The sequence below is a fragment of the Octodon degus genome, unplaced genomic scaffold (assembly GCF_000260255.1).
Source record: "Octodon degus isolate 3935 unplaced genomic scaffold, OctDeg1.0 scaffold00020, whole genome shotgun sequence".
Classification (NCBI taxonomy): Eukaryota; Metazoa; Chordata; class Mammalia; order Rodentia; family Octodontidae; genus Octodon; species Octodon degus.
The window spans coordinates 4,419,307-4,443,122 of NW_004524596.1; positions in this window are offsets into that span (position 1 = coordinate 4,419,307).

Consider the following 23,816-nt stretch of genomic DNA (forward strand, 5'->3'; position numbering starts at 1 on the left):
TTAAGGTTTGAGTTCTTGAATCATTTAGATGAAAATGGATATGCAGTGAAACCATAATGGAATTGGAGGTGTTGTTTTATTTAAGTGTTTTCATAGGGGGCTGAGGAGATGGCTCTTTAGAATAAGGGCTTCTCTGGCAAGCGCAAGGGCCTGAGTTCAATCCCCAGTTCTGCCAAAATAAATAAATAAGTAAATATTTTCATTAATGCATTTTTATGGGGAAGAAGCACATGTACATAACACACCAAAGTCATATCTCAATATCTCATTGCCTTCCCTTTTCTTCCTCTCCTTCCCTCCATTTCTTATTTATTTATTTATTTATTTATTTATTTATTTATTTATTTGATACAGGGTCTCACTGTACAGTCCAGGCTCATAGTGGTCCTCCTGTCTCAGCCTCCCCAGTGCTGGGATTACACACATAGGCAACTGCACCCTGTTTCGGGGCGGTAGAGCACGTGGTACTGGGGATCAAACTTGGATCCTTGAGCTTGCCAGGCAGGTGCTTAGGTCCCTGGGCTATGTCCCCAGCACTCCTTCCATTTCTTGATCCCTTTACATTTGAGAATATTTATCTTGCTGCTTGTCTTACATATCCTTCATTGTGCTCTTTATATACACTATGGATTTCTCATGTAGGAGAAGCTATGTTATGTGTAGGCATTGTGTCTAATTTATTTCAGTTAGCATTATGGTCTCAAGACACTTGCATTGTCCTGCAAATGACTCAAGTTTATTCTTCATTATAGGTGAGTAGTACAGTATTTTATTTATGTAAATACCAAGTTTATCTTTCTTTATGATAGAGCAATACACCACTGAGTGTAGAAACCATATTCTCTTAACCCGTTCTATTGATGGACATAGAGGCTGCTTCAAAGACTTAGCTGGAATTGTGCTGAATAGCTTGAAGTAGCTGAATTGTGCCGCTACACCCCCTAACATGAATGCACCATTGTGATATGATGTCTCTAGCTCCTTGTGGGAGATTCCTGCAAGAGAAATAGCTGAGTCAAATGAAATCCCTCAACTTAGCTTTTGGAGGAATTTTTCACACTGCTTCCCATAGTGGTTGTACTGGTTTACATTCCCACCAGCCATGTAGAGGGTTCCTTTCTCCCTGAAGCCTTAACAGTGGCTGTTATCATTTGTTTTCTCGATGATAGCCTTTCTTTCTGGGGTAACACTGGTTGCATAGGAAATTACACCAGGAATAAACAAAGGGTATTGTATCAAATTAAAATGTTCTGCCCTGCAAAAGAAACAGCAGAGTGAAGAGACAAGCTATAAGAATGAAAAATAAAATGTTCCAGCTCCCTCAGACAGAGGACAAGTATCTAGCATTTTTACAGAACCCCAAAAATAAAACCGCATCATTAAGTAAAAATAAAGCAGACACACAGGCACAAATATTGCATGGTTTCTCATGTGATATAAGTAACTTGAGTGTAAGTAATCTAAAGAACAAAATAAAAGAGAGATGATAGGAGAAAGGGGGATAGATCTTCAGTAGATAGAAAGGGGATCTGCAGATGGAGATCAAGCAGAAAAAAATAAAAGAAAGGAAAGAAGTAAAAGGGATAAGGTGTGAGATGCTTATGTGTGAACCACTCCCACAAACAATGAATTAATTATGTATTGAAAACATGTGTTAATAAAGAAATAAAATGCCATATGCTGCATAACAACTTTTCTTCTGTGTTGGCTTCTTAACAATTGACCTCTTATGAATTTTGAGTATTTCAATCTGAGAACTTAATGTATTTCCCATTATTTAAAATTTTAATCTTTCTCAGAAGTACTATGTATTTTTCAGCGTAGAGGCCTAAATATCTATTATTAGATTCATTTTTGCATATTTTATGCAATCCTAAGTGAAATATTTAAAGTTTAACTTTTAATTATTCATTGATGATTTAAGAAAAAGTGTTGCACATTTTGGTTCGTGAAATCTTGAAAAATTATCTTCCTAGTTCATAGTGTTTTGTAAGTTCCTTTGCATATTTTTATGTATCATTTGGTTGTCTATTGATGAGGGTTTTATTCCATCTTTTTTATTTCCTTGTTTTCCCTGTATTGTAGTGAAGGATCTACAGGGTGTTCGGGGTCTCACTGCTAGATTGGACTCAAAATGATTCTCCTGTTTACAGCCTCCCAAGAGCTGGGATTACAGGCATGCACCTCCATACCCAGTCTCTATTGCCATCTTAAGGGCTGGGGAGATAGCTCAGTAGAATAACTGCCTGCCTAGCAAGTGCAGGATCCTGAGTTCAATCCCTAGTACCACAAAAAAAAGAAAGGAAAGATATATATATTATATATATATTATATATATATAATCAATTGCCATCTTATTACACCCCAGGGTTGGAGCCGGCACTGCAGGCCTGGGGATCAAACCCTGGCCCCTGCACCTGCTTGCAGGTGCTTTAATCTGCCAAGCTATTTGGCTGGCCCTTCCATCTTTTTTTTATATCTGTCTCTTGCCTTATTACAATGGAAGGATCTCAATCAGCATGTTGCAAAACAATAAAATGTAAGATCAGATCTTCTTGCTCTGTCACTGACCTAAGAAAAAGGAGAACAATTTTCATCATAAAATTGGATGATAGTTATAAAACTTCTAGATATTTTTTTGTAAGTTTGAAGAAGTTTCCTTCTATTGATGCATTTTTGTTGTTGTTGTTGTTTGTTTTGTTTTTTAATTTAAGACAGGATCTACAGGGTGTACAAGGTCTCACTACATATATCGGATTCTTAGTGATTCTCCTGCTTTCACCCTCCAAAACGCTGGGATTCTGGGTGCACACCACCACACCCAGTCTCAATCACTGTCTCAGTGTGCCCCGGGGACGGGGCCTGGCACAGCATGCAAGGGATCAAACACCGGCCACTGCGCTCTGCCTACGCAGGCGCTTTAGCCCACTGAGCTGTCTGGCCGGCCCTTGATTGATGCCTTTTTGTTGGACATATTTTTATTCATAAGTTTTCATTGAATTTAATAAAAGCTTTTTTGCACTATTAAAATGATCATGATTTTACTTTCAAGATCATTTGGTATGGTAAATTAGAAGGGTTGATTTTCAAATTAGAGCCCATTTTGAATTCCTAGAGTACAACCTATTTGGTCATGTTTTATTATTCTACTCTATTTCTTTATTTTCTTTGGTTATACTTCTAAAGTGTTTTTCCTTTTACATTTGTTAGATACTATTCTGCAGAGTTTTTCCCCTTGCAGTTTCCTTGTTCAGTGTTGATATCAGGGCATTATTGGCCACTAAAAATAAGCTAAGAGAATAGATCTTGTCTTTTACTTTGTGCGGGGCTGGTGTAATGTAGGTATGATTTTTTTTTTCTTTGAATGTTCAATAGAATCAACTGACGAAGCCACTTCAGCCTGGCTGAAGAGCAGAGATGCTTCCTCTGCTTTTCCTGACCTCAATGATTCTTTTTTGAAAAATTGATTTTTTCTTTTTACTTGTTGCATAGTCTCACTGTGAGACTTATCGACTCTATTAATCATTTTGAAAAAGTAACTTCTGATTTTGGTGGTTTTCTGGATTTTCAATTTTCTATTTCATTGATTTTTCACTCTTCTATTTCCTGTTATTTACATGAGGTTTACTTTATTTTGGGTGGTGGTGGGTTTTTTTAGTATTCCATAAAGTAGGAGACCAAGTCACTCATTTCATGCTTTTCTGCTTTCATAAAGGAAGCACTGAAGGCTGCGTACTTCTTTGATGGACTGCAGTAGCTGCTGTCCACTAATTTTGAGATAATGTATGTGTTTGTGTGGTTTTATCAATTCAATATTAAGTTTATCTTGTGGTTCCTTCTCTGATACAGGAGTTATTTGGAATCATTGTGATTGATTTTGAAATACTTGGAGAAGTTTATCTAGTTTGTTATAGCTACTGATACTAGTTTAACTATACAGAATTTGCTTATCAGCAAAAAATCCTTGATCACCTGAAATGTATATGGCCCACAAAAGTACTACATTTTTTTGAAAATGGGTAATGTTTTTCTTTTTACTTTATGATTCTGTTAATGCCGATTAGATTAATTTAGTTGAACATGTTAATCAACTCACCTACATACTTCCTGATCACTGTGAATTTATTCTATCCATTACTGAGAGAAGTTTTTTGTTAACTCAAAATATTGTGAAATTTATCTTTATTTCTTTGTTCTAATACATTTGATTAGTGAAGTTGGGAGCAACTTAAGTGTGATTCATGCACACTATTTGATTCCCTATTGTTTTAATACTGTTCCATTCACTTTGCATACCTAGCAGTTGCTGGTAGTGTATCCATTTCTGTCTTTTAATTTATTCCTGGCTATGTATCTCTATTTTTAAAGTGTTTTTCAAAAACAACATGTACATCATTCTTATTTTTTATTTCTTTCTGATGATATCTGCCTTTCTACCTGTTTTGAACCACACTATTGAGGTACCTGTGTTTAAATCTACAATTTTGGTATATGTTATGTGTTTTGTAAGTGTTTCCTTCTCTGGTTTTTTATGTGCTTTTTGTAGGTGTTGTAGAAAGTCTAAGTCAAGTATTTTTAGATCATTCATGTTGTCCATTGATATTTAAGCAATGTATCTTTGCTTTATTTTGGGTGTTTACTGGAAAATTATAGCATACATCTTTGATTTTCACTGAAGCTTCGGAGAGCGTGTCTGCACAAGCCAAAGAACACCTTTCTGCACATGTTGTTCCCCTTTCCTGTACTCTCCCCCCATCGGACCTTCAATATTTTTTTCCTCACTTCCTTGCATTTGCTGCTCAGAAGTTGTTGCACCAGAAAAACCTCTATGATTCCTTTTCATAAAATTAGAACACATCTCTTTTGTTTGATTTTTTTCCCACATCTTTCCCTGTAAGGAAACTTGACTGATTAGGGTAATAATGGGAATGATTGTGTGAGAACTTTCAATATGCTCCAACTCACTTTATCCAAATGAGTAAATCAAGCCAGTGATGTGAGAATGATGTATTATTGGGAATATTTCAACACCATGTTAAACACAATTACAAAATCTATGAAATGAACTTTAAAATAGCACATTATTATTTTTAAAATTTACTACTTATTTAAAAGACAACCTTACAGGCTTATATCTGGTAACCTGAACAACTAATTTGAAGTTAACTATAAGGAATATAACAACCTTTTTAAAAAATGTATTTGGTACAGAGTCTCAGTACTCACCTCGGACTCATAGTGGTCCTCCTGTTTCAGCCTTCCCAGCACTGAGATTACAGGCATGTGCCACTATGCCCTGACTCAGTTGCCAGCTCAGGGCCCTGGCTTAGGGTGACTGGGGGTACGACCAACAAGGTGTGCAGTACTGAGGATCGAACCCCTGCCCTGTGCTTTCCTAAGCAGGCGCTTAGTCGGCTAAAATACATCACTGGCCCTATAACAATCATTGCTGAATTCCTATCACTTGGTTTATTGAAATTCTGTATCATTTCTAATTTTTTAATTATTTTTCATATTCTCTTTAAAAACAAAATAAAAACAATTTAAAAGTCTATTGACCACGAATGATCCTTCCATTTCCTAAAGAAGTCTCTTAGACTTTCCTTTATGTCTTCATTCTTGAAATTTTGATGTAAAAAATAACTTCTTTGAAATGTTTTCCTTCTACCCCAAGTGTGGATGAAGGCCCCTCCTTGTGAATCTTGAGAACACGCTCTTCTCAGAATCTATTCCACATACTATAACTTCCACTTTGTGTCTTGCACAGTCTCTTAACACGCAGTAGACATCTGTGGTGTGAACGTGCTGAGGGAAAGAAAGACATGGTGAGCTGGAGGGAGAGGCAGAAAGGAAGAGGCTCTTCTCCAGCTACTTCTCCGCGCATCTTCAACACCCTGCCCTCCTTGTAACTTCACTAAGATGGCAAGATTTAAAAGTGTTTTCAATTCAGTTAGATCTTGAATAATTCAATGTTTGCATTCAAACTTCAAAAGGAGAAGGAAGTAATTTTTCTGGCTGTCAAGTAATGCTTAAGCAAACTCTTTTTGGTTTACTAAAGCTACATACACATGGAGAGACTTTTCAGAATATGAGATTATGTTACTTTTGTATGTTCTATAAGTATAATGTGCACTACTATGAAATATTAAATAAAATGCCACTGTTTGTAGACTTAAACTTTTTCATCTTGTTAGTTATTTTCTCTGCTCAATAACATTCAAATTCACATTTGCCACTTGAAGCAGAATTTAAGGAGGAAAAAAATCTTTTGGCATAATGACTTGGTTCTACAGCCTAGTCAAATCTTCCAGAAGACCCTTAAAGATATATCTGCAACAGTACCATTTTCTACCCATGTAACATTTTGCATCAATCTTTTGTCCTTTATATCATTGTCATTCTATTCATCTTTCCTTAAAGAGAAAATAATCACCAGTACCTTCACTTCCTCTAGGCTGGCATCCTGACTCCCCATTTTATTGGCATTTCCTTATCTCATCTCTCCAGATGAGAACCAATTATGCTTTCCTCTGTTTCCCAAGCCTTCCATATATTATTCATATGCACAGTTTATTATTTCATATGAGTATAATTATACTTGGCAAAAAGGATAATTTTTGACCCTTTACTATCTTCCCAAAATATATTGTGTTTGTCTGGCATAAATTAATATGCAAGTGCTTTTCATTTTATGCTCTTTTCTACTGAAGTAGAAATCATTTGTTTGGATAGGAAAAATGGCAGGAAGTAGTGGGGAAATGATGAATTATAGAGGAGCGTGTGCTATCACGTGATTTGTCCATGAGTTTTGGAATATCAGCATGCTCTAGCTTAGGTAAAAATGTCCTCCAAAGGCTCATGTGTTCAGAAGTGGGGCTCTGGGAGGTGATTAAGTCTCAGGGATCATTAGCCTCATCAACGGATGAATAATTAGCCTGCTAATTATTAATTAGTATTAGGAATATTACTTATCCCTACCTGAATGAGCCCTTGGGAATGAGGGTCTGCATGGAGGAAGTAGGTCACCAAGGAGTGAGACCTGGAAGTGCATGCATTGTTCCTGGCCCCTGCCCTCTTTCTCTGTGTTCTATTTCCTAGCTTCCAGGTGTGACCAGTTTTCTTTCCTCAGCTGTGCCCTTCTGCCATAAGGCACTGCCTCAGCTCAAGCCCAGAATCTATGGAGCCAGATCACCACAGACTGCAACTTCTGAAACCATAAGCCAAAGGAGATCTTCCTTTCCTTACCCTGTCTTTGTTTGATATTTTATTGTAGAGTAGAAAACTGGCTAAAACACTAAAGTAAATTTAGGAATACATGAAATGCTTACATAATGGAAAGATTTTGGAAAAATATAGTAAATGTTGGAACTTTTTCACACTGAAGCAGAAGAGGTAAAATTATAACAGAAGGTCCCGATGTCATCAGGTGATGTTCAAGTGACAGGTACACAAATCAAAGCTATCATATGAGTCAAAGTTTCCAGAAATTTCTACGGGCTATGGTCATTTTCATGTTCAGCTCTCTTTCTCAGTCCTTCTGATTTAGCTCTTGCTGACCTGTAATGTCTTCTATGTAGTGACCCATCCATGCATACATAGTTTGGATATTATTGCCTTGATTCAGTCTGCTGAAGAAAATTCAAGAGACAAATCAAGCTGAAAAGGCATAAGCACTAACAGCTCTTGGGCCACACCTCAAAATTAAGGTACAGTTCTCTGTATTACTTACACTGTTGAATGGCATTAAATGGAAAGCTGTATATGCAGGAAGTGGCATATGAATTTATTAGATTGAACAATTCTAAAACAATCCCACATGAAGCAGATGACTAGAAATTGTTTTCACTACAGCTTAGAAATTGAAGAATTCTTTCCTAATAGACAGGGAAAAGTCTGTTGGACCCATTTTTAATCTGTTTAGTTTCTTTGTCCTACCTCATTCTTAGGAGAGGAATGTCTGGCCCTTGGATGGCTGTGACATCGAGGCCTATCAGGCAGTTATTGGAATATCCAAATGAGGCTTATCAGAAACAAGGGACATTTGAAAGTAGCATATAGTTAAAGTGTTCAGAGAAGAAATTGTGCTTATAGAGAAAACAATCCCATACAAAGTCAGCTTATTCAAGTAGACTCTCAGGTTAGAAGGGTAAATACATGCTGTACTGAATTTGGAAAGCATAACAGAAATATATAAACCCCAGCGCTTCTTTTTATAAACATTTTTTCTTATAAGGAAATATTCCAAACACCTTTTAATAAGTTGAGAAAAAAAATATATATATATAATTTCAAATAAGCATTCTGTTAACCTCCTGTTATCATTTCAGCTAATTCAAGAAAAGGAATCTGTGGCTAGAATTAAAAATGAAGGGGTTTGAAATGTATGACACTTAGTAAGTAATTATGTCTTTTCCCCTTTGGGGCTAGAAATTGTTTTAACTGAGAAAGAAAGTATAACATTTTCCTACTGGGGACATTCAGTATTAAGCAGATTAAGCACAATTATAAAATTAGCTAATTGATAACATATTGACACTAGAAGCATGCATGTTTATCAGTAGGCAGACTTTAGAAATGTTTCTGTTCTAATCGCAAATGAAAATCTCAAATGAGACTTACCTGAGAACTGTTTCATTTCATTTCAGATTTCTTCCTTTGCATGAAGTTTGTCACTGCTGATCAATTCTATAATGTCTTAGAAGTTCAGATGTAAATAGAGAAAACAACTCACTGTGTTACATGAGGTATTTAACAATTCTCCCACTGGGATGTGTTGAAGATTTCAAGAAGCAATAAAAAAAATAAAACAGTGCTAAAGAAGGGGCTGACTCACAGCAGGTGTGCTGTAAACTTTAGCACCTTGCTCTCTTCCACAGCTTTTCTTTATCCCACTGTGAGGCTGAGCACATATACAAGAGCAAATGAAATTCACCGCGATTTCAAGTGAAGCAAACTCAAGGAAAAAAAAAAAGAACATAAATTTAATGTGATTGAAGTTGCAAAGGGTCTATAGGTTAAATACAATAAGGAAAACAGCCTGGGCAGCAAAAGAATGTATCTCAGATGAATAATTAAGCATATCAAGCTTAGATGTCTTTAATTCTTGATTGAATCCCTGAGAACCTTTGTGAATTTACTCTGATCCTACAGTTCTTGGAAACATTCCCCTATCATGATCCAGAGAATCCTTACATTTTATTTTGACATTGTATATTTATATTATATCTATGGTGCTTTCAATAATTTAAAGGAAATGGTTTTATGGTAATGCATAATAAAATGGTTTGACAGTTATGTATAATAATGTTATTGTTTAGTGTCTTAATCAGATATTATGATAATAAGCCACTAGGCGACGTAGTACCCTCTAGAATTTCTCTTATGGCCGGCATATTTCTGTCCCCTTAAAATTCATATTTTGAAAACTTAGCCCTGGAGGTGATAAGTGTTTTTGAACAAAAACCTAAGAAAGTGATTAGGCAGAGCCCATGAATGGGATAGTACCCATTAGAGAAAAGACCCAGAGCGACACTCACTCATTCTGTCCTGTGACAACATACCCCAAGTCAGAAATCTGCAATCCAGGAGCCACTCTCATCAGAACACACACAGCCTGGTCATAATTTTGGGTTTTCACCCTCCAGAACTGTAAGGAATAAATAAATCTCCCAGTTTATGGGATTTTATTACTGTAGCCCAAGAAGACTAAAACAACACCATAACCCAAATGGCTGACTTATTAAATGAAAATGGGGGAGTAGAAAGAGAGAAAAGAGAGAAAGAAAAAAAGGGAAGGGAACAGAAAGAACACATGCAATGTGTATTTTTAGATTCTCATTCTGTTGAGAAGAGCATCAATTCCTAAGATTAAAAAACAGGAACCCCCATTGTGCTTCTATAATCCAAAAATTCAGCCAGGTATGGATTGTTAGCAAAAATATTTTGTAAATTTTTTTCCTCTCTTCTGCTTCTTCCCCTGGCATCTTATATATACACATTTGTTCCCAAACCTCCAGGAATACAAAATGGAATTGATATAATTCCAGGAAAAAGAAAACTAAAGCAATCACAAGCATATGGAGTGGGTGTATTGCGAATGAAGTTGGCCAGAAATGTAAGAATAAAATTAAAAAGAGTAACACTCTTCAACCTGGAAAGGCAAAATTCAAAGGAAGCTATGCAGATTAAAACCTTTAAAATATTTTCGAAAAGTCATTGCTGATGTTATTGAAATGAGAATAGACTTGATGTTTTAAAAAATCTTCAGTAGTCTACTTCAAAGATCCTTTTTTAAACTGAGCAGCATAAACTTGGGACACAAAAAAATGGAGAAGTACTTTTTTATACATAGGATAATCATCTTATGAAACTCCTAACCCCCAAGAGGTAGGCACTGACAGCACATGGACAGCAAAATGGATTTTAGCAGGAATTGGTGCAATTTTTGTACCACAAAGCATCAATGAAGATTATGAAGAGCCAGTGCAGGCTCTACCTCTAAGGTTCATGTCAGGATGAAAAATTATATTCACTTATGGTTCATTCCCCAGGGCCATAATTTGCTCAGATTTGGGGGTTGAATGGAACATCAACTCAGACCAGTCATGGTTGTTTCTAAGTTTGTAAGCCTTATCCTCCTAATTTAAAAATCATAAAGCTGTAAAACAAGCTAGAAGGAAACTTGCTAGCTTTTAACTTACTCAAATTCTTCATAGAAAATTTGAGTTTCAGAGTCTAATAGTTACCTTACATCACCTTGTTGGTTAATAGAAGAGGAATAGAATGCATTCTTCTAACTCTTAGAGTTCTTTAAACAGTTTAAGACATTCCATCTGCCTCTTCTATCATGTACCTTGAAATCCATATAAATTTAGTTTCTGCACTAAGTTCAGCTCTCAGTTCAGTTTTCTTTCATTCCTTGTTTCTTTCTTCGTTTCTTTTTTTCTTTGTTTTTTTTTTTCTTTATGTTTGGTACAGGGTTTCATTATGCATCTCAGATTAGTAGTAGTCCTCCTATTCTCAGCCTCCCCAACCCTGGGATTACAGGCATACCACCACTCTCGTCTCATTAGTGGACTCAGCATGCCTTGGGAGTGAGGGGAGCCCCCCCCCCAGGACATAGTGTGGAGCCAGAGATTGAATTTAGTCTCCGCGCTTGCTTAAGCAGGTGCTCAGTCCACTGAGCTATCCCACTGGCCCTCTCAGTTCAGTTTTGAAGCCAAAACTAAAACAAAACTTGTGAAATATTGTGTGCTGAAGAACTTGGGATTATGGAATCAACACAGTGTATTTTGTCTCCTTATCCTGGAGAGCAGCTGTACAGAAAGGAAGTGTTCTAGAAATCTGAGGCTTTGTGTGTGTACACACCTCACAGTCCACTACCCTAGAACCACACAACAGTAACCATCACTCTCAGGAATTCCTCAAAAAAGAAGAATCACACAATCATAGACAGTAAGCATGTTCACTCTTCATTTAATTGTACACATATGATCCCATCCATTTTATGTATAATTGTGCTACTTGGCAGCGCATCAGAAGATGCCATTGCTGTATCTGTTATTTATTTATTTATTTATTTATCTATCTATCTATCTATTTATTTATTTATTTATTTATTTATCTGTGTGAGATGTACCTGACATAATAGCCCCTACAAGCATATGATAAGTGTATTTCTCTCACTGATAATCAGAAAATCAAATCGCTTGTGAATTTTTTTTTTATTTTAGGGAAGGGTCTACAGGTTGTTCAGGGTCTCACTACTAGATCAGACTCATAGTGATCCACCAATTTACAGCCTCCCAAGAGCTGGGATTACAGGTGTGCACCACCACAAATTGCATGTGAATTTCCAGCTAAAACCCTCAAAAGCTCTGCTTAGCAAAGGATACTCATTTAATTCCATATTAATGTCAGTGACCAGAACTTAGACACTAAAGAGATGCAAAATATAAGCAATATAAATTATTTAACAAATGAACTACACACAATTATGTAAAATATATAAATGCCTCCAAGAAAGAAAGGATATAAGAAAACTAGGCAAAGAAAGAAAACCTTTTGTTCTGTATGAATACACTCAAACAAAGGTGTAAATTTTCCCTAGAGATTCATTTATCCCCTACAATTCTGAGTAATGATTATAAAGTGGAAATATAAGTGATACATCCATATAGAATTTCCCAGCGTGGAGATTAGGTCATTGGAATCCTTGTCCATGTTATCCAATAGTTCTTCCTCTGTATTATGAAAAATATTAATGTTTCTGATTTTGTCTTTAGCTAACAATTTGGTTTTATTTTGGTGGCTTTAAAAAACAGAATATAACCTACCTATGGAAAATAGAAATCTTTTAGAATATTTTTAACTCATTTCCCACACACACTCCCAACATTGTCCTTTCAATGAGCAATCATGGATAGTGATAGGCAACCCAGGTGGAGAAGGCTAGGAGGAAGAAGCCATATTTCAGACTCTATTTATATCCATGACCTGACCTTTAGATTTCGTATAGAGTTCTGGAAATGAATTTTATACGATAAAATCATTACCTTTATGTATAGTAAATCTGCTATGGTTGACATTTTGCAATAAACAAAAATTTTATGCACCAGAAAAATATACTTAAAAATATTTTTGAAAGAAATTTAACTCTTCCTTGTCCATGTCAAGAGTGGGTTTCTCATTATAAACAATTCAAAAAGCAGACAAAAAAATAGGAAACTACTGTTAGTAGCTACTGGAAAATAGGTATCATAGAACTTGTCACTGACAAAGCTAGCCCTTGAAAACAAAAAATAAGCCTAGCCCTTAGCCTTCTTCTTGAAGTTAATTTCAGAACAGAACAAAGGAAGGTAAAGCAAATCAAAGCCTTCTTTCTCTCAGTTGAGGGAATAGAGACATGCATTTAATGTGGCTAAGGCTGCTAAGATTGGGAGGAGGAAGTTAAAGGATATTTCAGGCAGGGGAGGGGGATATGTAGCAAAAACAATTTCCAAGAAAAGAACAGCAATTGAGGATTTGTTTGGCAAATAATTCTTTTGGTGCTCACAAAGAAAGAAATGCTTTTAATTCCTTCCAGCTAGACTGGAAAGATCTCTTTGTTTATAAATGAGAAATTCCATAAATGTACCACAGAAGAATAATGGTTTAGCATGAGGCTATACAAGCCTTGGAGTGGAGGGTAGTGAGTACATAATTTCTCCAGCCCCCAAACTTGAAAACAAAGACATCAAAAAGATCCACAAGCAACTTTATTGCCTGTGAAGACAAATGATATCATCCCTTCAATAAATTCACCAAGTCTGCTACTCAGAAATGGAAAGGTTTGATGCTCAATTGTACATACTCAAAAATATATAAAACTAGGAGAAAAATCAGGTACCAAAAGAAACACAGAAGGTAGAAAGATGACAGAATTACTATAAAAAGATGTTAACTATCAATATTGATATGTTCAGTACACTCATAGACTTAAAGGAAAACATAAAGAGAAGGAACATAAACTCATGAGAATCAAGTGGAACTTTCAGCAATGAAGCATGTGCTTCTGAAAAGAATCTGTCTCTAAAAGATGTCAACAGAAATTTAGACACTATCAAAACAAAAATACTTGAAGATATACCAACAAATCTACCCCAAAGAAAAACAGGAGAAAGATATTATAAGAAGGAATTCTCTTGTGAGTTAGTAGAAACCCATGTAGTAAACATATAATTGGTGTATTAGAAAACCAAAGGATAATACCAAAAGAAACTGAAGTTCTCAAGCTGTCCAAAACTCTGCATATTTTGTGAAAATTTGAACTCACTAATTAAAGATCAAGGAGAACATTGTACACTGAATGAAGAAAACTAAACCAGCCTATGCAGCCCAAGCCCAGGCCCAGCAATTGTGTGGGAGAGCTCCTGCACTCTCCCCTGCACCCTCTGGACCCCTACGGACCCAGTTCAAGCCAGCTTGTGAGTGAGACCTTCAAGCATGCTCTCCAGAGCCCTCTGAACCCCTCCAGAACCAATCCAAGCCCAGCGTGTGAGTGAGAACTTCTGCCGTGCTCACAGGACCCTTCTAGATTCAGCCCAAGCCCAGGCCCAGTGAGTATTTGGAAGAGCTTCTGTGCTCCCATGTGCCAATTGAATCCCTCCAGATCTAGCCTAAGCCTAGCCTGTAAGTGAGACCTTCTGCCATGCTCTCTGGACCCCTCTGAATCCCTCCAGAACCATCCCAGGCCCTGCGTGTGAGTGACAACTTTCACTGCACTCTTGGGATCCCTGTAGACACAGACCAAGCCCAGGCCCAGCTACTGTATGGGAGAGCTTTCGCACTCCTCTTTGCCTTCTGGAACCCTCCAGACCCAGCCCAAGCCTGGCATACAGGCCTGGGGTGAAACTCTGTAGCTGAAGTCACTGCAGAGAGGCTAGAGGCCAGAATCACCCAGCTAATCCAGGAACAGAACATCTTGCCAGAGGGGCACAACAAGTTCACTTCCAAGGACTGCAGCAGGAAAAAGCTGAGCATAGCTACCAGACCCAAACCAGGCACAACTGGAAGAATTCAAACTTCATAGCTCTGAACCTGAATTTCAAAAGGTGCTAAGGCTATAACTGCACCAAAGCTCTACACCAAAGGTCAGAGGACAGTGCTATACAAAATGACAAAGAAAAAGAGGGAAATGTAATCTCAGGCCCCAAGCCCAACCAGAACAAGTGCAGAAGACACTACCACAGAAGAAATTGGGAATCATACAGCTGAAATGTCTGAATTAATAGCATCTGAAGTAAAGAAACAACTGCAGAGAGGTATAGAGGAACTCAGATCAGAAATAATCTCTGAAATAAAAAAAGAAATCTCTGAATTAATAGTGTCTGAAGTAAAGAATCAAATGCAGAAACATATAGAGGAAATCAAATCAGAAATAATCTCCAAAGTAAAAAAGAAAAAATAACTATAATGAAAGAATTAATAACTGCTTCTCAAGAAGACACTGATAACACATAGAGGAGATTAGAAAAATGATGGAATCCTTGAATGAGCAATATAGGAAGAAGTAGATTGCATGAAGCAGAGTCAAAGAGACATAGAGGAACTTGAAATCTCAATTACAAGCTAGCAAAACTATTTGAGTGAAAGTGAAGATAGAGTTTCAGATCTTGAAGATATCATTACAGCTAGTGAAAAGGTAAGAAAACATCTCTTAAAAACAACTAGGATGCAGGAAAAAAATAATTCATCACCTGCAAGACAATGCAAACATGAACAATGTAAGACTACTAAGCATCAATGAGAAAAAAAGGAGTCAATACAAATGATATAAAAAGAATACAGGCAAAAGAAATAGCAGAAAACTTCTCAAATTTGGGAAAATAATCTGATATTCAGTAACCAAAGCATATAGAACTCCAAAGAACATCAATCCAATTAAAAACACATTGAGACATATAATAATCAAGATCCCAGAAATCCAGCACAAGAACAATATAATGAAAACCGCTAGAGAAAACAAACAGATCACATTTAAAGGAAAACCCATCAGAATAGTGGTAGACTTCTCTTCACAAACCATCAAGTCAAGAAGAGCATGGAGCAGAGTACTTCAAGTCCTCTATGAAAACAAAATTCACCCCAGACTAGTGAACCCTGTGAAACTCTCTTTCAAGTTTGATGAAGAAGTGAAATACTTTCACGACAAGAACAACTAAAGAATTTCATGACGTCAAAGCCAACCCTACACAGGCTACTGAAAGATGTTCTAGAGAGGGACCAAAATGATCAGAACTCCATGAATGAGAATGAAAGGAACCCACCAAATAGGGCAAACAGTTAAACACAGGAGAAAAAGGAGTAAACAACAGCAGGTGTATAACATGTCAATCATAAGTCAATGCATCTGAATTATAACTATCAATGTAAATGGACTCAATTCACCAATTAAAAGAAATAGACTGGTACAGTGGATTAGGAAACAAAATCCAACAATATGCTATATAAAAGAAAAACACTTAGTTCATGAAGAAATTCATAGGCTGAAAGTCAAAGGATGGAAAACAATACTACATGCTCCACCACCTCAGAATAATCAGGGTAGCAATCCTGTTCTCAGGCAGTCTCAACTTCAAACCAAGAATGACCAAAAGAAAACTAAACCGAAGTACCCTAGGAACATAATCAAATTACTAAAAACTAGTAGTAAAGAGAAAAGCCAGAAGTGTATTAAGTAAAATAATATATTTTGTTAAAAGGGGATTAAAAATGACCACAGGAACCAAAGACTCAGTAAGCCAGGGTCAGTGAAACGAAATCTTTAATATGACAGAATGAAAAACAATTTCCAAAGTAGGACACAATTTGTGAAGATATCTTACAAAAATTAAGCAGTGAAGGCTGTTTCTAGCAAGCAAATCTGAAAGTATGCTTTGTCAAGGTGCATATGAAGAAATAAACATTGAAAGAAGTGCTTCAGATAAATTGATATGAGTGCTCGGGTAGAGTGCAGTGGTACAGCAGTAAAGCCCTTGTGTCTTATATTCCTTAGCAACAACACAAAAGGGGAAAAAGACAACCAATTGGAAAAGGGAGTAGCAATAACTAAAACTATCAACGTTGTAGATACATAAACAACTATAAAACATCTTCATTTTATTTTTAATTTTTTTTAAATAATTGTTCATTCAAACCAAAAATACGTGGTGGCATTTTATGGGCGAAGCTATTCCCTAAACTAGCTGAGCTTATATCCTGTAAACCCATCATATTCAATGATATGGTCACTTAGCAACAAAGGGCTTCTTGCAGCAGTGGTTGTTTGCCGTGTGCTGGCAGGGAGCAGTGACTGGCTGCCACTGTCTAGCATCACCAGATAGTACTTCACCACACATTTTCAGCTGAAAAAAAAATGCTTAAATTTCAAAATCTTAAGCATGGTTTCTACTATATGCGTGCTAATTTTGAACTGTTATAAAGTAAAAAATTTATAAATGGAACCATCACAAGTTGGAGAAAATTGGTGTTTATGCATATGCTCATTGTAATATTAGCCTTGACTTAATGTTACTGAGCACTATTATTTAGTGTTATTTACATTTGTTAATGTGTATTGTTTTATTTCTTATTTATTTTTGTGGTTGTTTCGCATTGTTTTTCTTTGGGTACCAGGAGTTGAACTCATGATGTCATACGTGCCATGGAGGCGCTATGCTGCTGAGCTATATCCCCAGCGATGCGTATTATTATTTATGTTAATTGTTATATATATGAGCTGTACATCATCTACACATACACATATACTACAAACACATACATTTGTATTCACGGTAGACCACAACATAATTATAAGAGATTGGGAGAAAAAAGGTATTAGGAATGTTTCAAGACTCTTAAGTCACACTTATAGTTTAATGTTTTTAATTTAAAGATGTATAATAGAAATAACAGCCACATAAGGATACACACAGACATGTAACTAATAAGCCAAAAGTGGAGATAAAATGAAATATTGACAAAAAACTACAGCACCACTTCATTATCCAAGTAGAAAAACAGAGAAATAAAAACAATGGGCATAAATATTCCCATTAAATACAGCATTGCTGTAGATTTAAATATAGCAATGTCAAAAATTATTTAAAAGTAAACAACTTAAGACACTCTGGAAATCAGAGATTATCAGACAAAACAAAAAAAAAAAATACTGATGAACTATATCCCGTCCACATTTTAAGTACAAGAATATCAATAAGATGAATGTGAACATTGTGTATTACAAAGGTGTACTAGTAAAAATGTGAGAAAAAAAGAGGTACAATGCAAACACCAATATTAAGAAATCTGGGCTGGGGAGATAGCTCAGTAGCATAAGCACTTGCCTGGCAAGCATAAGGTCCTGAGTTCAATTCCCAGTACCATAAAAAAAGAAAAGAAAAGAAATCTGTAGTATGTACAGTTAGATAAACTTCAAATTTATGAGTATCATCAGGAACAAAACAGACTAATCATATTGCTATATGGGAATATTTCTACTGAAGAGGTAATGAGGCTATGTTACAAGGACCTTAAGAAAATTTCAAAATTCATGAAGCAATACTGGCAAGACTAAGAGAAGAAAGAAAAAAATCTCAACTGCTACAAATGAAGATTTTAGTACTTTTATCCAAAAGTGAAGGATTATGTAAACAGAGGTAGAGAAGCCTGAACCATACCACCAAGAAGTTTGACCTCATTGACACTTGTGTAAGACTTTACAAAAGGATAGCAAACTATTTGCTCTTTATATAGGCCACAAAAATATTAAAAATCAATTTGAACTTCATGAAAATGAAATCATCACAATATTGAAATATTGTTGTAACTATAAAATACAGTTACAACAGAGTTTACACAGGTATGTATAAATCAAATCTCTCATATTTAAAAATATTTTTTTTATTTTTTAAAGAGAGTACAAAATAGTATTAAAACAGGAAAATTAGGGCTGGCCAAATAGCTCAGCAGATTAAAGCACCTTCAAGCAGCACAGGGGTTGGGGGGTCAATCCCCAGGGCCTGCCATGACAGGCCTGCCCCCAGGGTGAGCTGAGACAGCAATTGAGACTGGGCGTGGAGTCGTGTACCTGTAATCCCAGTACTTGGGAGGCTATAAACAGGAAGATCACTATGAGTCCATTCTAGCAGTGAAACCCAGAACACCCTGTAGACCCTTCCCTAAAATATAGAATATAAAATAAATTTAAAAACAGAAAAATTACTAGTGATACAGAATTTCAATTAGCAAAATAATATGAATTTCACAGTGTTTATGTAATGCATAGTGTTGTCTTCCAATTAGTTACTATATTATCAGATCTATGCATGAAAAGTTGGAAGAAGAAATGAATATATGAAATTAAGAAGAGGAAAAAGACAAACAATTGAAAATAGAGACACACTAAGCACTAACTGCCCCTTTCCATAGACCAGCAGAAATGCACAGTACAGTTGTCCAAACCATTCTGCTTACATACATGCATAAATCTCTTTCCCCAACTCCCTCTCCTATCTTTCTCCTTAATCAACTCAGTAACTCTTTCCTTTTGAATAAATTCATTCCCTTTTCCCAGTTTCTATTGTACCCTTCAAATTCCATTTTATTTTTCAGATTCTCACACTAAAGAGACAATACAATGTTTGCACATGCAGGCCTGATTTATTTTACTTAACAGTATGCTCTAGTTGCATCCATTAATCAAAAAAAACCTCTCAAGTTTATCCTGTTTTATAGCTGAATAATACTCCATTGTGTAAAAATACTACGTTTTCTTTTTTTTTTTTTTTTTTTTTGGTACCAGGGATTGAACTCAGGACCTTGCACTTGCCAGGTAAGCACTTATTCCACTGAGCTATCTCCCTGGCCCTAAATTTTCTTGATCCATTCCTTAGTTGATGGGAATCTGGGTTGCTTTTAGGATTTAGCTGTGACAAATTGTGCTGCTATAAACCTGGGTGCACATATATCACTCTGGTGTGAGGTTTTCAGTTCTTCTGGAAAAATACCTAGCAGGGGAATAGCTGGCTGGAATGGATTGTCCAATCCTAGCTTTTTGAGCAATCTCCACACTGATTTCCATGGTAATTGTACCAGTTTGCACTCTCATCAACAGGGGAGAAGAGTTCCTTTCTCCTCACAGCCCCTCCAGCATTTATTATTGGCTGGCTTCTTGATGTTAGCCATTCTCTCTGGGTTGAGATGGCATCTCAGTGTTGTTTTAATTTGCACTTCTATAATGACAATTACATTGAACATTTAAGTAAATGAAATATTTTTTTTTAATTTTCCTAAATAAGAGACCAGAAAAAAAGGAAATTAAAAATAATATTGTGTAATGAAGCAAATAATAAATAACTGAAAATTAGTAAAATAGAAACAAAACATGGAGAAAAATCAGTGAAACTTGTGTGTATGAGAATGTCAAAAAAATAACAAAATAAATTAATACATACATACTTGCATACACATGATCTTACTAGTTTGATCAAGAAAAAGAGAAGACACAGAATACCAGAAACTAAGAGTAGATACTACTAAAGATTGTAGATACATACAAAAAATATAATAAAAGCAGTTTTTAAAACAGGATTACAGTACAGGTTGATAGAGCAAGATCCTGAGCTTGATCCTTGGAACCAAAAAAAAGTGAGTACAACATATTTTAAGTTTAGTAACATAAATAATTATAAAGTTGTAACAAAATTTCACACAGAGAATATAGAAAACCAAGTTAGCCTGTCATTGAAAACAGTATTTCTGTATCAGAAAATCTTCCCACATGTAGAGGAACTTCTGGATTACCGGGCAATTCTATTTTTAACCTTTTCTTTCCCCCTCAAATAATAGTTGTTTATTTGACCGGAGTTATAAAGTGATCATTGACAAGATTTCACAACATGACAACAGAAAACATAAACTCCTTAAACTTTTTTTTTTTTTCTTTTTTTTCTAACCTTTTGAGACATCCTTGAATTCCAAAATGGCTGAACTGGTTCACAGTCTCCCTAGTGGTATACCAGGGTAGTGTATTCTCCACAGCTTCAACACTTGAAAGTGCCTGTCTTTTTTCATAATAGCTACCCAGGGGCGGGGAGATGGCTCAGTGGAATAAGTGCTTCCCTGGCAAGCACAAGGGTCTGAGTTCAATCCCCGGTTTCACAAAAAAAAAAAAAAAAGAAAAAAAAAAAAAAATTTCTTCCATAATAGCTACCCTGACACTGAGATAAGTTATATCTTACTGTGGGTTTGAGCACCTTTGTCTTTGCCTTTATATCTGCCTTGCACAAGTATTTATGTAGGCTTTTATTCATTCTTTAAATCATTTTTTAATAATTTTATTGAGAAACAAATATCAATGAGACAGTTTCACAACCGATTACTGGCACATTTACAGTAATTAATATATTGTGTATTGTTGTCTTAGTGGTTATTCATTGTACAAGATGCAGACATGATATCCTGTATTGAACACTATTTTAACAAACCTTTCTATTCATTGAATTAAGAGAGTGGAGCTGTGTATCTATCCCAACTATTTTCAGTATAAAAGGTTGTTCATTTCTATCCCACTTTTTTGGTTAGTTTTGTCAGAGAAGGGCATTCCATTGTCATTTAAATATTGTAGGTGCTTGAATTCAGCAGAATCTCCCAATAGAGTCCAGTAGTCCATAATAGTAGTGGGTTTTCCATAATACTGGCAATATCCAAAGTTGTTGACTTGAGCTTTTTATAGCTCAGCATATTAATGTGGCTTTACTTTTTATACTTCATTTTCATACTTTTCTGCTGTATGGTTAAGACCAAGATAAAACAATACCTATTTAACAAGAAATGTAACTTTTGTATCTGATAAAGTCAGTCAAATCCCCTCAGGATTTAACCTGAAACCCTGTACCGCACTTTGTAGATCCTTTGTGATCAGGTAGGTCCATTCAGATAGCTCAGTGGACTAAAGTGCCTGCTTAGGCAGGCTCAGGACCAGGATTCAATCCCCAGCCTGCCATGCCAACCCCTAACCCTTCCCCAACTCTCTGGGCACTCTGAGGTGCAACTGAGACTAGCTGTGATGGCACGTGCCTGTAATCCCAGTGGTTGGGAGGCTGAAAACAGGAGGATCACTCTGAGTCCAATCTGTGTAGTGAGACCCTGTAGACCCTGTACTAAACACATAAAAAATTAAAAATAAAAATAAATAAATAAATCAGGTAGTCATTTAGCTATTAAGTTGTTTGAGCTCCTGATGTATTCTGGATATCAACCCTTTACCCGATATTGCCTTAGGAAGTACTTTCCTACAGTCTTGCCTTTCTAATGTGCCCTTACATTTTATTTCCATAGACACAAGATTTTCTACTTGATAGCATTCAGCACCTCCTAGAAATATCTCTGCTACTGTATTTGTTGCAGTATGATACACGATTGTCGCGCGCGGCCTTGCCAGCAAGGAAGACGCGACCACTGGTTGTGTCTGCGCAGCTTTTATTGCCCTGTTATATCGGCCTTCTTCCCCCTCGAGGCCCCTGCTCTTAGCTTATAAGTCTCAGGGCTTCCAACCATGGGGCGCCACGTGTGTACCGTCCATTGGTCCAGGTATGCGGAAGCAATGCATTAGCCCAAGCCTTGGCCTTTTATGGAGTTGTTGATTACCAGGAGCGCTCACCCCCTGAGGGAGTGGAAGGCGGAAACCGGCGCCATCCTAGGGCGCAGCTACACGCAGCTCCCCAGACACAATAACCATGATATGACAAAAGCATAACAGAGGAAGGAAGAGAGAGACAGAGAGACAGAAAATTATTCTGTCTTAAATGAGATTGTGTCCTTTTCCACAACATGAATGAAACTAGAAGCCATTATGCAAAATGAAATAAGTCTAACACACACAGAGAGATATATGCACACTAGCATACATATTGTTATCTCGGGGACAACCTGCTTGGGGGTCCCCTTCCTGTCCCTCTCTTGGATAGGAGCTTTTTTTCCCTCAATAAATACATTCTGGGCTGGAGAGATGGCTCAGTAGAATAAGCGCATCCCCAGCAAGCATAAGGGCCTGAGTTCAATCCCCGGTTCCCCCCCCACCAAAATAAATAAATAAATAAATAAATAAATAAATACATATTGGTATCTCATTTATATGTGAAATCTGAAAAGGAAGAAATTAAATTGAGTAAGTAGAAACAGAGAGTAGGATGATTCTCCGGTGTGGGATATAGATCAGAGGACAGAAAGTTGCAGCTATGTGTGATAAGTATCGAGATTTAATATACAGCCTGACTATATTAAATAATGTTGTATCATCATAATAAATAACTAATTGAAGTTTACTAAAAGTAAATAGATGTTAGGTGCTTGCCACAAACAAGTAACTAGATGGGGTGGTGTGCATGTTAATTCGACTGACTGCACTAATCTTTTTGCTGTGTATATCAAAGTATTATGTTGTTCCTATTAAATATAAATATGTATAATAAAAATTAACAGTATAATCTTTCTGCAAACATCTGGGGGACATCCATTTCAATGGTGAATTCTATCAAATATTTATGGAAAAAAATAATAGGGTGTGTGTACTTTTTCAGGAAGCAGAAAAAAGAATACTTCCCGGTCATGTTGTATATAAAACTAGCATTATCCAGACATAAATTCATACACAAGGATTCCAAATGAACTAATGATAGAACACATACCTATGATGCACATAAATATTCAATAAGATAAAATAAATAAACCCAATAGTATATTTACATATTACTCAAATATATTCAATCATATATATTCATATATATATATATATATATATATATATATTCCTTCATATATATTCATCCAGATAGATAGATAGATAGATAGATAGATAGATAGATAGATAATTTAGATATATATGTGAAGGAGCGGCAAAATATTTCCATCAGCATGCTCTACCAATGGACTTCTCCCGCACCCTATGGGTCATGATTCTGTCCGGGTCTACAGGGTGGATATCAAGGAAACAACAGTAGCTCAGTCCCACAAGTGACCAGTAAGCATCATGGACACTATCCACATCCACAACACAATAGGAATTTGTGCAATGTCCTATCCCCAAACTGTTAGAAGTGCTTGTCACATATTTGCCATTCCAGTATTTATGTTATGTTTATTCTTAGTAATTCTTTACTACCATGAAAACTTTTTCTTAGTTGATGCTTTTGTATATATTAACCTATTCAAATACTATATGAGTACTCTGAATTGATCACAGATTCCTATATGTGATACACAACATTCTGGCCTCTTAGTTGGACTTATGATTTAAT